The sequence below is a fragment of the Ambystoma mexicanum genome, chromosome 7p (genome assembly GCF_040938575.1).
Source record: "Ambystoma mexicanum isolate Mex_15411 chromosome 7p, UKY_AmexF1_1, whole genome shotgun sequence".
NCBI classification, from domain to species: Eukaryota; Metazoa; Chordata; class Amphibia; order Caudata; family Ambystomatidae; genus Ambystoma; species Ambystoma mexicanum.
Window position 1 is genome coordinate 333,383,297 of NC_090939.1, and position 17,870 is coordinate 333,401,166.

Below are 17,870 nucleotides of genomic sequence, written 5' to 3' on the forward strand. Positions count from 1 at the left end.
TCCAAGCTGGCTAATGCTGGCCTTTGCACAGGGGGCTTTCATTCCTGTGAGGCACCATGCAGCCCTCCGGGTGCTGTGGCGGAAGGGGTGGCTTATGCCGAACGGGCGTAGTAAACCATTCCACTTCTACCAACTTGTTTGTGATGTCTGGTATGCGAGAGGTCTTGGGGTTACCACAATCTCACACGTTCAGCTTCCAAGGGCCCAGCAACCCTTCCCCCAGAACAAACGGAGGATTCAGCCAAGGGCAAGTTACACTATTGTTTATTACAAAAAAACTGACATGGATCATACAGGGAATTAAAACATCTCCAGAGTCACAGCTCTCAAATGAGTGTCGACCCTTTTTGATACAGAGTGCCGATACAACATGGGCCCTCCTAGAAAAACCTATCTTACTTTCTAGTTGGGTGATCAGAGTGGTATACAGTAGATCTTAATGAATTGGACATCTCATGTCAGGTGGCTAACCTGCCCCTTCCCAAAGAAACTATCCAGTACATTGTTGGAGGGTCGCAGAATTACCATTGGCCCTTGTCCCTTGCCATCCACCCCTGGAATTCTGTCCGCTGTTTGACTGGAGCTGGTCTCCACAGTACTGGGACCCCGCTCTGTTCTCAGTGCTCTGTGCACATCTTCAATGAGAATGACTATGTGTTCCCAATTTATAAGTTAGCAACACCAATTTTGCCTGTAAGAGTGCTCTCCATGTTGCAACGTTGTTAACGTGTTCATATTTCACTTCATGTCTGTTTCTGAGAACTGTTTGTCTTCCCACCATGGGTGAATGACCATTGTTTAGATCTGCCACATTACGTAGTTGAGGGCCAGAAAATCGAACTCTTCTGGACTGCAATTTATGAGGATGTATTCTGTTTTTTCTGCATATGACCCCTTGTCAATTTAGGTTCCCCTCATCTCTCATCCTGCAGTTTGTGGCCTTATGTGATCCATGTTATACTTATACAATGATTTCTGCACACCTTTATCATGCTATGTTTCCTACAAGTTAGTCGTATTTGGTCCTGCCAGGCTCCTTATGTGATCCTGTAGCTCCATATGGTTAGTTGCCATAAGCATCTGAAAGCTTGCTCCGCATCTCTTTGTTGCCTTGCGTTCAGCATTTCTGCACTTAGCTATTGAGAAAAATAATAAAATCTTTTTTGACAATATGTATATGTATCTGTCCTCTATCTACAGAACTGAATAAGCATGTTCTTCCTGTATACGAGTGTTTGTTTGTGTAAAGTGGTACATGGTTGCAAGTGTACTTCATGACTAATGTGGCTTTGTCGCGGTGTCACTAATGACGTCAGCACAGTGGTTCCTCAGCATTAGACAACATCATCCATCAAGCCACTTGGGTCCATGACCAATGTTGAAGCACCTGTATCCACAAAGACATTCACTGGATTAAGTTTGAATGGCTATCTGAGTATGTGCCAGTTACTGGTCCTCCAGGGGGCTGTCAAAATAGTGAGTGGCTTTGTGCGTTTTTTACTCTTCGAGCTGTCAATTTCATGGGGGTAAGGAGGGGCATTTCAGGGACCCTCTCTTTAGTGCCTTTAAGGAAATTTGGTTGTTCCACTTCTCTTACACTTTTAAAGTTAGTCTTAATTTCCTTAGTATTTTTAGAAGAGAGATTGTGGGGTTTTGCACTTATTAGAGACAGATGGTATAGAAAAAGCCACATTTCCATCACCCCTTTTGGTATAGCTTTGGCATTGAGGAATATATTTATTTTTAAGGATACAAAAGACCTGTTCTTTCGATTTAATATTTTGCAGGATTACAACCTTGGAGTTTATCATTTCTTTCTTACTAGGAGTTTGGGATATATTAAAGTGACAACAAATCAGAACCTCCTGTAAGTGTATCCCACTCATAGGAAAAATAGTTTGCCTCATCCGACAGAATCTCTCCACTACCCTGGGCCTTGTCTCCACCCAGATGATCCTCTCACAGTACACCACCCCCAGGATTGGGATCAGGAAGCGCCTGCCCTCTCCTGGCAACCTGAGAGAGACCTTCAGCAGGGTTTTGGTGAAGGATCTTCAGGATTTCCCACAGGCATATCCAGACTGGGCAATTGTCGGACATGGGCACCGGATACCATGGTGGTAGCTGTAATTGAAGCCTCCATAGAGGGTGACTAGGGCACATAATTAGGAGGAGGAGCAGGAGGGGGTCATTGCAGCGGCCTGTCCAGCGAGACAACAGGAATGCAGTGCTGCTGCCAGTTGTGACAAGAGGCGGCCCCAAGCTCCTTGTGAGATGCTTGCATAGCATCACACATAGATGCCTGCTGCCTCAAGACAACCAGCAGCAGGGGCAGTACTGCATCCCATATGTCCACATAGGCCATAGGTGCGGCCTCTGTCTGGGGGAGGAATCGGAGAAGGTGAGCAGTTCAGCAGCAAATGTAGCTGGGACAGGAGGTTGCACTGATCCCCCTCAACCCCTCCACGGTGGACTACACATCCCCCAGTCTCAGGATGAGGTGTGCAGCTTGTTAATCCACCTCTGCAGCCCCACCTGACACCGTTGGCAGGCCTGCAATGGCTTCCTCCTACTTCTCCTCCATCAACCCAGATACCTGCGATGTGGTCTCCATGGTTTGGGGCCCCTGTGTGGCACCATCACCACCACCCTGTCCCACTGCTGCCGAGGAATCCACCACTATGATATAATCCTTGGACTCTTCCTCAGCAGCATTGCCAGATGTATGGGACGCTCCCCCAGCCACATGCCTAAGAAGAAGGTTTGACGACTGGGCATGGGTAGGGTCTGAGCCTGGGTCTGCAGGCCGTGTCCCTGGGTTGCAGCTCCATGGCATAGCTTGTTCCCTCTCATACAGCAGCAGGAACTGTGGAAACGAGTACAAAGAACATAGGTATAGATCATCAGTGCCAATTGATGTGTAGTCTCCTCAATAGTAATAGTAGCATGCAGTTAGCATGAGTCAACAAGCAACTGTCTCACACCCACAGGCCCATGCCCTAAAACAGAATTAATGCAGTCACAAGTAAAAGCAAAATGACAAGTTTCAATGACAAGCCATACACATGTGAACCTAGCACATTGATATAGCCACATACACATGGTAACAACTCATAACACATCACAATACCATTGATGAAGTTACTCAAGTCTATCCTGCAAGCAGGGAAATGGAAAGGACACCTGGAAACATGTATCCATAGTACCATAGAGACATCTCCATCCAACAACATCTAGCTACACGTGCCCCTGACAGTTCAACATGAAAGCATGGAACATGAATAAGCACCCATTGCTGAGGATCAAGCAGGAATGCAGTCGCTCCCAACCAAATAAATGTCATGTTGACATACTATGTATGGACCCTCATTCAGTGGCCTGACAGATCGCAATGTTTTCCTAGATAGTGAAATGCACAAAATGCATTATACACACATCCATACACATGTGCCAGTTTTGATTGCTTAGTGGGGATGATGCAATCATCATACACCATTGAGCAATCCATAGAGGAGTTTTCCATGAATGTACCTCACTTGCCCGCAACGTCTTAAACTGGCAACTGTCCCTTTCTGAGGCCTTGCTGTCAGCATCTCACATTGAATGCACATGTGTATACTTTGCCAGCAAAATATGACAGATCTCATCCCTACACCTGTCCAGTTCACAGATGTGTGGCATCACATACTCCGAGGGTCAGCATGAGGCTGAATGCCAGTTATGAATTGTGCACCACACTTGCAGTGAAAAGAACCGACTTGCCCAATTCATGCATAACCATGCAGAACAAACACATTATGTGGAAAGTCCATCCTGTGAGTACTCAACAGAAGCTTGGATCTGAGCCTGCAGGTCAATGAACCGGCCATGGAGGGATGTGTGTATCCTCTCCAGGACCCATAGGTGAAGGGTTAGCACCCAATGATGACCTGCAGAATGCACCTAAACAGAAGCACCTCCCTCGAGGACCAGCTTAGCCTGGTTCTGGATCCTGAGGTCATCTCAGTGCTTCTTGGCATGTCCCACAGAACGGTCTGCCACCCCCTTCACATTGATGGTAGACCAGATGCCCGCCGAGATCTTCTGACACCTACACGTTCCAAGCTGCTTCTGCAGAGCAAAAAGAGCTTCATAATGGGCCATGACCTGTGAAGGCTCACACCCAACACTTCACATATACCTGAGACCAAATAATGGACACACCCCGCTAGGGAATGAGACCAGGAGAATAATTGCAAGTAAATAAAAATGTATATAATGCAAATGCAAGCAGGGCCCTCTGCTGCCCGAGAGCGTTCTGCCAAAAATACACGGACAGCACATTAAAAAGACACACATTGTCAGTCATGACGTTTCAAAATAGGGTACAATCTTGGCAATTGATTGGGGGAAGGCCTATGCCATACTGGATAGTATAGGGGTGGTCGAATGCTAATTGGACTTTGCTCCCCTTAGCTCTGGGCACACGCGGGTCTGCTGGTCTCGTCTCCGCGGTGTGAAGGTCGGGTCAGTTCTGGAAGAGTTACATTTCTGACTAATCTAAACTGAACAACAGATATTGGCCTACAGAGATTAATAGTGGGCATAAACCATTACATACATGGGGGGCCTTTGAAAAGTATACACAGATGTATTGGAATTCTGACCCTTGCATTCATGGGGGTATGGTGGCATTGGGCCGCTCTCCCAGGTGCCTTATCTGTGGGGTTTGATCTGTAATTTATGCTTCCTGGTGCCTCACGATTCAAACAAATATGTAGAAAGATGTTAGTTTTGGGGAAAATATACTGTTGCAGAGGATTACGTATGTGGTAGGTAATCTGGTGTGGTTTTTGAGAGGGGCCCTGCAGGCAGTTACTTTCAAAGAGAGTGGAGGGCAGGGGGCCAGTGGACCATAGCCTGGCAGAGACGGGGTGGAGAGGGCACAAGTAGGTCAGCGGAGATGGACGGGCACATGGTTTGGAGCTTGCCCTGTCTCACATTCTGCAGCGAGCACATTCTGTCAGTACTCAATGCTAGCTACTTGCAACAATAAATGGCTGGACTTCCATGAGAACAAGGATTGTGCAGACCTAACAGGGGGTGGAGGTGTCATGGTCTGTATGTGTGTGGTGCAGGGTAAGGGAGAGCTAACATCTCAGGGGAATTAATTTAGGCCTAGTTAAAGGTAGCGATCGGCAAGGCACAAAATGGAGTCTCTAAACACATGCATACATCAGGTTATTGGCATACTGGTCAATATTATGTTGTTCGAATATGTACGGAGGGGTGGGGGTGTCTCCCCCCTTTGCTTACACGTGGTCTACTTGCTGCAGGAATGGTGAAGGGGTGTGTGACAATGCTATCTCTCCCCCAACATTGCCCCCTTTCATTACTTCCTATGTAACTAATGCTTTGTACCATTACTTCTATGTTGCTCCGCTACTCTCACTGCCTCATCCCAGGCAAGGGTAACTTTTATTGGCATCCAAGCTCTGCATACATTTCTTAAGCTTTTCCCACCATGGGCATATTCTTCAGGGGTACATGACATATACATACTCTTCATCCCTATCTAGGTCCACCCACACCTCCCTGTGAATTTTGAGGTCTTGGGGATGTTTAATTGTTGCGTGGTAATAATTGCCCACTACATCTCTTGTCTGGTATATTGCCACCATACGGTATTTGGGTTCATCGTTTTCTCCAGTTTGTACTTGGGCTTCCCTTGTATTGTGAGGTACCTTACCACCACTATTTTGGCTGCCAATAGTCACTATCATCATCGCACTACTAGGAATCACATTTGAACAGCATTGAACCCTTAACTGGCACACACAGAAGATCAGCAAGAGGAAGATGATGATGGGGACCAGCCTCTTCATTATCGTTCCAAGCCATGACAGTACCCAATCAAATGTTGCACTGAACCAAGTGTTATGCTGTATGCCACCTTCTTTCTTCATTCTTACTCCGAGTTCATTTACTGCTGCAATTATGTGTGAAAGTTTCCCGTTATCAGCGTCTGAAGAGGGCACAAATGTGCAACATGCACTCCTGATTCTTCAACAATCACCGCCCTCCATAGCTGTGAGGAGATCGAGCACATATCTATTTTGCATTGTCATTAGTCTCAGTGCTCTTTGTTCTACCTTGATGACGTTGAACCCCTCCTCAATGTCGTTTGCTAATTGAATCAGTTCCCAGCGGGTGGAGCCACCTGGCATTTGCTTGTGCTTGAATGCTGGGGATCAGTGATGCAAAATATTTCTCTGCTGAGGAGAAAAGTTTATATTTGTTGGGATCTGTGCCAGGAGGTCGGAAGAATATTTAGAGAAGTAGTTGGATGCTCTCTTTTTGCGTGGCACTTGATCCTGCAGCTTATCTTCCGACAGTATGTCATAGGTGGGGGGGCGCTTCATTTGTTGGTTTGGATGCCAGTTGCTGGTTGTTGGACACCCCTTCCCCCTGCACATGCTTTACAGGTATCACCAACAGTGCAGAGTGAAGCGTTGTCAGAGCACAGTAGCCCCTCCGTGATGACGGGAGGTGCAAGTATGCCTGTTTGCCACACACTTAGTAATGGACCATCAGGGCAGCCATTCCTTTCCACATATCAGGGATGACAAGGGTTCTGTTGCAACGTGTTTTTGAACCCATCGGCACTTTTCCTTCCCCGTGAAAGCATAGTTCATATTTTTCTTCATGTTGGATCTTGATTGATTTTTATAGGGCTGTGACTCACGTCAGCTTTATGATGTATTGGGACCATATCTGGGCACATGTATCTTCCATCCATTGCAGACTTTCAGCCGATGAGCCACATAGTGCTTCTGCCTTGCACATGACCATTGCATCTGGCCATTTGTTTTCACTGAACATTGTCCCTTTTGTTGCAAAAAATTACTCCTTAAAACATGTTGCATCTTCAGGTTTCTTTTTGCATATCTTCTCATTGGGAGGAAGCAATTGTAGTTTGACTGGGTGTGCCTGGAAGGTGCTCCTGATTCTACATAGTGCCAGATGAACCAGACATTGGGCTCCTACTAGTGGAGTTTCTTAAGGTACTAAAACCTTAGGCGTTCCTGATGCATGAGGTATCAGTGAACACACAAAGCAGCTACCATCTGTGGCTTGTCTCCCAGTGGCGCAAATGTCAGAGTACCATTTGTTAGACTGGTCCATATGGCAGAATTCTCCTACCTTGTCCAACACCAATTCATGATACGCATCATATGTGTACTGTTGCCCTTGCGTTCTCCTTCTATTGATCAATCGATATCTCTCATAAACAAATTACCTTTTGGACCATCTGTCTGTCATCCCTTGGTGTCTGTGTACATTCATGATTTTCAGGCGGTAGATTTGAAAACTAAAGGTATACATATTTACATTTGTGTCCATATTAGGCTACCAGTATTGGGTTGTTGGGAGGGCATTTGCCGTAACAGTGGGAGACATAGTATACACAATATCAACATTTGAGGTAGGTTTCTCGGTTGGCTGCGAGGCAGATTTTGGCATTGTAAACATTTCTGGAGTGGATAATTCATCATTTTGTAAATATATTACTCTTTCATTATCATTATTTACCACTAACCCAGGCTGTGGGATTACTTCTGTGTGATTCTTGTGTAAGGTAGTGAGGTGTGGTGATGCTTTCTGATCACATATTCGTTTTACCCCAATCCTATATTAGTTGTCCCCCTTCCCGTATTAGTTTTCCCCTCCACCCTTCTTTTATGTCTCCTATCATAAAAGAGACACCCCAATATATTCCTAAGCCAAGCATGATACTAGAAAAACCAGTGGCCGTAAAATGCAGCCCACATTCATAAGAATATGCCCTAGTGCACTTATTTCATTCCTACTGCTATCTATCTGAGTTCTGACAATCACATCGTAGCACCTACAGAGAGGAAAATAACGAGAACGGGGTTAATAAAGTTTGAGGCTGAATAAGATGTAAGATCAGTGGAGGAACAGAGGAAAGCATGGAAATGGGGTCTAAAGGGAAAAAGAAAAAGCTTTTCACATCACAATATAATATTTCTTTTTACATGCAGGTTGCATAAATTACTGCATTTACCACTGTGCCTTCTTTCTGTCTCAATATTTTCTATAATTTGTTATTGCTTCTCCAAGGCACTGCTACATCTTGCTCATTCTCTTGTATATTGTCTGGTGCAACACTAGCATGGGCTTTTCTGAAATCTGACAGGTAGACCAAATACTTGAGTCATTTTACTTTTACTGCTAGAGGAGTACAATACACTACCTCATAGGGGCTGTGAAATATTGGCGAGTTCCACCTCCTAACAATGCTACAAACATATACTAGTTTGTCAAGTATTAGGGGTTTTGCTGGGCTGTCAGCTGAGGCAGTGGTCGTCTCTGTCTCACTTTCTCTTGTATATGGTGGTGCGACTTGTTTTACAATGCGCCTTACCACTCTTGTGAGTTGTGCAAGGTATTCCTTGAATTCCTCACCCAACACTGTCGCTGTTCTGTGTGCATCTGACATTCTTCTTACTGGGGAAAGTGGTGTTTGCATACGTCTACCAGTTGCTATTTCATGCAGGGACAAGTGGTGGTCTTTGCAGGGCTGTCTACTCAATTGGAATAAGGCCAATGGTAAACAATAAACCCAGTTCTTTTTGAGAGTATAACATAGTTTGGACAGTCTGCTTTTAACAAGGACGTTCATTTTCTCAACCACCTCATCCAGTTCCGGGTGGTAAATTGAATACATTTTATGTTTTATTCCTAATAAGGTTGTCACTTCCTTGAAGATGTAATTTACAAAATGTGTTCCGTTGTTGGATCTTATGACATCGCACACTTCACTTCTGAGTGGGCACAGGGCCCTGCCTCCACTCAGAATGAAAAAGGGACAGATCACCACTATCAAATGCCTTGCCCAAATGCACCTCTCTCCCATGTCTGCATCGTCAATATGCAGTTCACAGAAGGGTCCAATGGGACGGGACTACGTTTCTCGCAGTGTTCTGAGAGTCATTCCCGAGTTTAATGTTAGACATGTGATGCATTCAATGGTAATTTTTGTAATTACTCCTGGAGGTTTGGGATGAACCAATCCTCCAGGATATCTGCGGCTAACTTCTGCTTGGAGGTGTGGGCAGGAAAGTGTAATTGTTGGAATGCTACCTGAAACAGATCTAAGGGTATCACTACCTTCCCTGTTGTGTCCTGCCTCCATAAGAGATCAGCAGGTGACTGGGTGCACCCTCTCTTTGTCCATAGCACCTTTCTACAGGTGTTGCTTTCTTTTGGAATTCAATTATTTGTGTTATTGGGCTCTTCTTATCTTCCCCTTAGTACACATTTTGTGGTTGGTGTTTTTTGGAAATGTGCTGCTTACTTGGCAGTGGCATCTGCTGGCGCATTTCCCAGTGATATTTCATCACTGTTGTTAGTATAGGCTTGGTATTTTACCAGGGCTAACACTGATCGCTCGGTGAGGGCCTTGATTTGCTCATTCAGTAACTTTGCATGTTGTACTGGGGACCCATCTGCCCTTCTGAACCCACTTCTTTTCCAGCGGGACAATCCAGCATGTACCATACTGGTAATATATCTTAAGGGCGCCTGGCGAGGTCTTAATATGCCCATGAGGGTAAATGATAACGTAATCAAAAAAATCAGGATGAGAGATCACAACAAAGGCTGTGATGTTTTGGATACATTTATTTTGATCTCAAAACAATTTGCAGCACAAAAATGTTAGGTATTCACATTTTTTGGGATAAGCATGACAGTAAAACGGACAGGTTCCATATTATAAAAACAATGGGGGGTACCTCTGGTTATCAACCTCTTGATTATTGAGATAGATTTATTATTGAGATAAATTTGGATACATTTATTTTGATCTCAAAACAATTTGCAGCACAAAAATGTTAGGTATTCACATTTTTTGGGATAAGCATGACAGTAAAACTGACAGGTTCCATATTATAAAAACAATGGGGGGTACCTCTGGGTATCAACCTCTTGATTATTGAGATAGAATCCCCATATGAGTGCACATGTAGATACAACAATTATGTAAATCAATCTGCAATTGAGCGAGTGCTACCCAGGACAATTCTTGGTCCAAGGGTATTTGCAGGACATTATACACAACAATATACATAGACATACAAAGGGAGTCAAACAGTTGTGTCACAACATTATCAACACTGTAGTGTTTCGGCCAAGGGTGGAATTTTTCGAGCACATTAATATGATGGCCTTCATCGGGATACACGTTGAGAGTAGGTCTGTCCGTGTGTAATATCTGTTGGGGCAAAGACAGCTGTCATGATCTCAGGTAGTGTATTAATTGTTCTTTTAAATTACTTGTTAGTGGCTAAATAATGCCTAGTAGATACACAATGGTGTGTCTTTGAGTACAGCTTACCGTCAATGTTTAGGTTAAAGCGGTTGGGCTGTGCTGGAATGTCCCTCATGACATAATGGTAGGGACTATGGTGTGTTCAGTTTGCCAAAAGTAGAGGACCTGATGTTCCTGGGTCAGAAAAAATGCCGGAGTCCAGATGCCTGTTATTGGCACAGCATGGAGTCAGGTCTGTGGAGTAGCGAGACAGAAAGCATGTCTCAGTATTTTGCAGAACTACTTGTTTATTTAACGTTCCATTGGCTGTGCGGTGCTGTCACCAGTATGTTATCTCAATGTTGCTGTGGGACTCTAGTATTGGATGGAGGGGTGATCAAGTGCGAGGGCCGTGCCTGATTATCTCCAAAAGAAGCATGTCCGTGTTGATCGAGGTGTGCATAATGGTGTGCTATGTCAGAGGCGTGGTTGTGATGTCGGCTTTTGAATAACATAGCCAATGGCCAGAGGTGCCATCGGTGGAAATCCGTTTGTGATGTGGACCAGGCTGGAGATGGCTGGTGTGCACAAGTGAAAGCCTAAGTATGGGCTTCTGAAAAGCAGTGCCTGTGGCCGAAGGGCCCACCACAGTGCATCCGTATGCACTCGTCACTATGTGGGTGATGTAAGCATCCCGTGCGGTGGTCAATAGACCGAATCAAGGATACGACGAGTATTAGACAAGTATTTACTGCACGGTGTCTTCACTGTTCGGACCGCGTATCCCCAGTGAGGGTTGCTGTGGTAATCGTGAACTAAACTCTGCTAAGCTCCACCCCCAGGCGTGTGTGTGTGGTCTCGTGGACCAATGAGACTGGAGGTGTGTACGTGCTCCACAACTGAAAGTGAAAGCGAGGCGTGGGAGGCTCACAACTCCGCTTCTTGTCAATGTACATGGCAAAACCGTAAGAGAGCCAGGCCTCATGGGACATGTAGTTTGTGTCTAGATCTAAACAAGGGATTCGAGGAATGGGTACTGGTAGGCTACCAGGCTTGATTGAGAATGCGGTGGGGAAGGAAATCCCTTTCAACAAAATGTCACGCATTATGATTATATACCATGTTGATTTGCTCGAGATAGCAGGAGATGGCATAAAACATCCGAAAAAGGTCTTGTACAGTAACAAGTAGTGACAAACATGCATCCTGGAATGCATTCACCTAGCGATGACCGAGAACATTTTCCTGTTCTAACACCAAATCTATCAACATGTGCACTCATATGGGGATTCTATCTCAATAATCAAGAGGTTGACAGCCTTTGTTGTGATCTCTCATCTCAGTCTCTTGGCAAATAGATGTTGACCCATCTACAAAGAACACTTCACCCTCTTCTAAGGCATTTTCATTGACTCTTGGAATGTTGTACCCTTTTCCCTCATAAGTGGCACAGTCATGACCTTGCGTGTCCTCTACCGTGCATAGTTCTGTGAGGAACATGGCTGGGTTTACTGTTTTGCAGCATATTACATGGACATTTGGGCTTAATATTATGATCTCGTAAACTGAGGCGCTCTGTGTGGTGAGTGTGGATTTTGATCGCTTGAGAATTGCAAACAGAGAGTGTTCAACGAATATTGTGACGGAGCACCCCATCACAATTGTGGAGCTTTTTTCAATTGCAAAGGCAGCTGCTGCGAGGGCCTGTTTGCAAGAAAAGTCCGCTTGCATTACTGAATCGAGAGTGTTGCTGTAATCCCCTAGTGGCTTATGGCCTAGGGATGTCTTTTGTATCAGCACTGCAGTCATCAAGGGTCCATTTGAGTGTGAGAATAGGAAAAGTTCCCGTTTATAGTCCGGTGTGGCTAGGACGGAAGCGGTACATATCCGTTCTTTCAATGTTGTGAAATAAGTGTGCATTTCAGGTGTCCATGTAATTGCTGTTTTGTCTTTCTGAGCTTCTTTTAATCCTTGCAATAGAGGTTATGTGTAGGCGGCATAGTCCAATATCCATGCCCTACAATAATTACATATCCCGAGAAACTTTTGCATGTCCTTAACAGAATAGGGTCTGGCTGAGGCATGCACTGTCGCGGCCCTGTCAGGTATTATCCTTTTACCATCTTTTGAAATCATTTGGCCCAAGTACAGGACCTCAGTCAGACAATAATGTAATTTGTTTTTGTCTACCCTGTACCCAATCTGGGCCAGAAATTTGAAAAGGGCAACAGAGTCTCTCTGGCATGTCTCCAGCCCTTCACTACATACCAGGCGGTCATCAACATATTGAATGATGGTGCTTTGAACATCAATATTGCTGAGGTGTTCGTGCAATATTCTGTTAAAAATGCTTGGGTTTTCGCAGTACCCCTGGGGCAGCCTGCGATGTTAATACCTTTTCCTCCCTACGGTGAAGGCTGTGAAGTATTGTGAATCTGGGTCGAGAGGCATTGAGAAAAAGGTGTTTTTCAGGTCCACCACAGTGTAGTGCATGGCCTGTTATGGAATGCTGCACAAAATTGATGCCGCATTTGGGACGAGAGGGAACTCTTTTTGGACAATATCATTAAGGGGGCGGAGGTCTTGGATCATATACCACGCCCCCCTGTGGCTTTCTTCATTGGATAAATAGCCATATTACATGGGGAGTTAAAGGGGACAATGATTCCTTGCTGCAATAGTGTGCATATTGTGCTTTTTATACCTTCCTCCGCTTCCTTGGACAAAGGGTATTGTCTCACCCTGGGCAAGACGGCACCTGGTTTCAGTTTTAATTCACTGGGGTCACTTCTCTCACTAACCCCACATCGTGGGGGTTTGTGGTCCACAAATATGGTGGTACTTGTTGTAAGTCTGTGTCACAGAAAGATGATGGTGCATTGACAGTGGCCATGAGGGGGTTTGTCACTCATCTGTTTTGTATCATTATATCACATGGCATGCATATTTCCATAATTATTTCCCCATCAGTGTCGTTGTCAGTGAACAGCTCTTCATCTGTCAATTCACACAATGGTATGGTTGGGTCAATATACAGCACTGTCCACCACTCGCACCCGTGTGTCTCCAGGCCAATAGCTACAATATGCTTAGCTGACACCTCTACCCCTTTCAGATCGATGGACAGGACGGTGCCGGGCAGTATCTCGGGGTAGCCACTGGGTGAAAAACAAAATCAGAGTGTACTCTGCAGTCTTTTCGTGTGATTTCTGGCACTACTCTTGTTAACACCTGCATGCCATAAATAAACATGTCTGCGTTGGTTGGTACCCCTCGTAAGGCTGTTTTGTTAGCTATTGTTTGTATTAGCAGCATTGCTCGGACCGGGCACATACCGGGGTTGGAACATGCTATACCCCTGTCTGTAAATTCTATGGTCATGTTTAACTTACTGAGTAAGTCTCTTCCCAGTACGTTTACAAGTGAGATTTCATGGTAAAGGAGGGGTGCTTGTACTGTTTTACCCCCTATTCTAACATCCAAATCTTCTATGCAAGGAACCATGACCACAGCCCCAGAGAACCCTTGCGTCTTGAGATTTTTGCCAGATAGCAAGAAATCACCTTCACATAGGCATGTTTTCTCTGCCCCAGTTCTCCATAAAGATGAACTGTTTATTTCCTATCTTTGCCCCCACCAATGGTTCCTCGGCTGGACATAAGGTAGTCGTTAGGACTAGACACACAAGTGCTCTCTGTGGGCTGTCCTCATCTGGGTGGGCGTTTGTTCCAGGACAAGAAAAACATTTTTCACTCAGTACTAATGTTCCCTGATAAGTCAATGTGCACCGGTGGCGGTAGTGACAAATGGGTTTGCATGCGTATGTGTCACTTAATTTTCATGGGTGGGGCGGGACTGTAGACAGTGCAGGGAGTGTCTAAGCATATTGTACCATGGTATAGGTCTACTGTCGGGCTGGCCATCTGGTTTATAATTTCCTATGGGCAGGCTGTACAGGCTACCAGGTGAGGGTGTCCGTACTGCTGTTCATTGCTATATCTCTGGTTATTCTTGTAATTGGCCACCAGCCGAATGCGGCATTCCATTGCAAAATTACCTCAACTTCCGCACGACCAGCATGGTCCGGGTCAACCCCCCCATGGTCCTTGTCCTACATATCCCCCTCCTGCTCCCCATTGTGCTCGGTACCCACATCTCTCTCTTGCGGGTCTCCCTTGACATTGGGGTCCCATGTAATGTTATTTTCTACCCCACGGTTCCTTGCCATTGTCTGCCCTTTCAGCAGCCATCCTAGCCTGTATCGCCATTGACACCTCCCCTTCTTTCCTCTGCTGCTCCGGGGACAGCAATGCGGTTACTACGATTACTGCTGTGACCTTCACTAACTTGCTCTGTACCAGCTTTGATTATTCTGCAAATCTCCTCTGGGCTGTTTCTTTTCCCCTTTCTTTGATCCTCCTGCAATGGTGTACTAAGATGCTTTGTATTTCTGGCCACACGTTGGCTTCTATCGCAGCTATTTTGTCAAGGGCCTTTTGTACTTCCTTCGGGAGGCCTCTTTTAATGATAAAGTAAAATAGGGAGGTGGATTGGTCCCAGGCCGTGCCCGTCTCCACCACATCTCCTCTATCCGAAGAATGAACTGCGCAGTATCTTCCTCATCCCCCATAGTGCATTACATTATTGAGTGTAGATCAGGGGTGTCAGGGAAGGTCCTTCACAGCGCAACCAAAACTTGTGCATACACGTTGTTAAAATATGCTCCATCATGTGTATCATTCCCTATGGTGACACCCGGAAGCCTGCCTTCACCCACACTGAGTCTGCTTGATCTCCCACTGGAGATACTAACAGGATTTGGATGCCCCCTATGGCTAGAGGCACTCCTGCAGTATTTGTTTCAAAGGCATAGACCTATTTTTCGGTACCTGCCATGAGTGGGGGGAGGGACTTGAGGAGGTTGTTTTTATCCATCATCGTCCATGGCACATAATGAGGCTGCCCTGCTCCCTTGTGGATGAGGGGCATTTGTAATTTCGATCTCACCTTTCACTGACTTACCTTTACTCCTTTTTTTTTCGCTAGGGCTATTCTCCCTATTCTGTTTCGGAGCCTGTGTTCCCATCCCTCTTCTTTCTCTGTCACTGGCAGCGAGATCCATTTTACCTCCTGTATCCCTCCCACAGCCCCCTCATCAGATTCATCAAAATCGCTCCAACACTCCTCATCCCTCACTGAAGCCACTGTGTCATATTCCTCATTTTCTATCCCCCCCCCTTTCTACCCAAACTTTTCTATCTATCTATCTATCCTGAAGAGGAAGTCCTCTGATTTCCATTTGTCGTCTGGCAACAAGGTTGAGCTTTTCAATGGGGGTTGTAATGGCACTTGCCCTCCCGGGATAGTGGCAGTGTTGTTTCACACAATTTTGTAATCGGGCTGATTCTGCCCGATTGGACATTAGTACTATTTCTAAATCCCAGGTAGTCGGTCCTGCGGGGGCAGGGGTCATGGTTAATGTAACATAAGGAGGGGGTGGAGGTGCGGTGGCAGGTGTGGTTGGCACACTTCCTCCAGGCACGTAAACTGGGTCAGCATATCACTGTGCGGGTCTCGTGAGTAGTGGGTATAGTTTCTTAGGCTCTTCATTCCCTTTTCCTTATTTCTCCTTGCTTTCTTTTACTTCCACAGCTCCCTCCAATCAAACATCTTCCACAAATTCAACACCTCCCTTCTATTTTGGAGCTGCTTCCCCTTATAGTTTGCCATTTGGTAAGTTAGCACATGGTCCAATATTCCCTTATCAAAAGACCCTTCTTCAGGCCAAGCATGGGGTGACCCCTCCCCCTTTGTTTCTACTACCAACTGGCTGTGGTACTTCTTTATTTGTTCACTGTACAAGGGTAGGTGTTTAGAAATGTGTGAAAGTGGGGTATCCTTCCCCATGCTCTACAAGGGGCCTATTTCTCTCGCCCCTTTCCCACTGTCACCTTTAGGTCTTAATATTTGGTACAACAACAACAACAATGTAATATTTTTCACATCAAAACATTACTTATACATTTTCAGGACAGACACATAACACATGAACCATTGAACACTTTGACAAAACACAACCAACAAATATGCTGAGAATACCGAACAAAAACGCAAACCTTAAATATTCACTTGTACCCTAGACCCCCCTCTGTTAAACCATACCCCCTTCTCACGCATTCGACAATCACATCACCTCTGCCCCCTCTGGGGCTGCCTCCACAAAGTTTATAAGAACACTAAAATAATATGCTAAAACAACAACCACTAATTATTCCTGAGCCTACTAATTATACAAGGCTCCTACTTTTATCTTCTTTTCCACTTATTCCTTGCACTGGTTGTGACAGTGCACTGCGGCGCCACCTTTTATCCCTTTGCAGAGCTAGGTTCCGTTTCTCCTCTATTCTTTAACTTGTTCTTCCATTATAAAAAACCATGGTCATAAAAACGATACTTATTTTCATACAATCATTCTACTCATTCATACCATGACCATGCATATTCCCTTCCCCTATTAAAACCCCATAGACCCATGTTCCCAATTTCCCTTATTTGTTTTCTCTTGCAATTAATACTCATGTGCCCATGTTCTTCCAAGAGCCTCCGTTATTGCTCTCTCCACAACGTCTGGGCCTCCCCGTCATGACCTCACCCGAGTCCTGCGAGCAGTTGGGTATTCGCAAAGCCGGGACCCACAAAACCTTCTCTTCTGCGTACGCGTTTTGTTTGGGGACTGCTCAGCCGTAGGTGGGGGCGGCCCTTCCGGGGAAACCCTGGATCTCACCGCAAGTACAGGGGTATCTCTAGGAATATCACGCAAGAGGAGTCACCAAATGAAGGCTCACACCGAACATTGCACATATATCTGAGGCCAAATAATGGACACACCCCGCTAGGGAATGAGACCAGGAGAATAATTGCAAGTAAAACAAATTTGTATAATGCAAATGCAAGCAGAGGATTCTGCTACCCGAGAGCGCTCTGCCAAACAATACACGGGCAGCACATTAAAAAGACATACATTGTCAGTCATGACGTTTCAAAATAGGCTACAATCTTTGTAATTGATTTACGGAAGGCCGATGCCATACTGGATAGTATAGGGGAGGTTGGATGCTGATTGGACCTTGCTCCCCTTGGGTCTGCTGGGCTCGTCTCTGCGCTGTGAAGGTCGGGTCAGTTCAAGAAGAGTTACATTTCTGACTAAACTAAACTAAACAGCAGATATTGGCCTACAGAGAATAACAGTGGGCATAAATCATTATAAGTATAGACAGATATATTGGCATTCTGACCCCTGCATTCATGGGATTAGGGTGGCATTGGGCCCCTCTCCCAGGTGCCTTATCTGTGTGGTTTGATCTGTAATGAATGCTTCCTGGTGCCTCACAATTCAAACAAATACATAGACAGATGTTAGTTTTGGGGAGAATATACTGTTGCACGGCATTAAGCATATGGTGGGTAATCTTGTGTGGTTGTTGGGAGGGGCCCTTCAGGCAGTTACTTTCAAAGACAGTGTAGAGCAGGCGGCCAGTGGACTATGGCCTGGCAG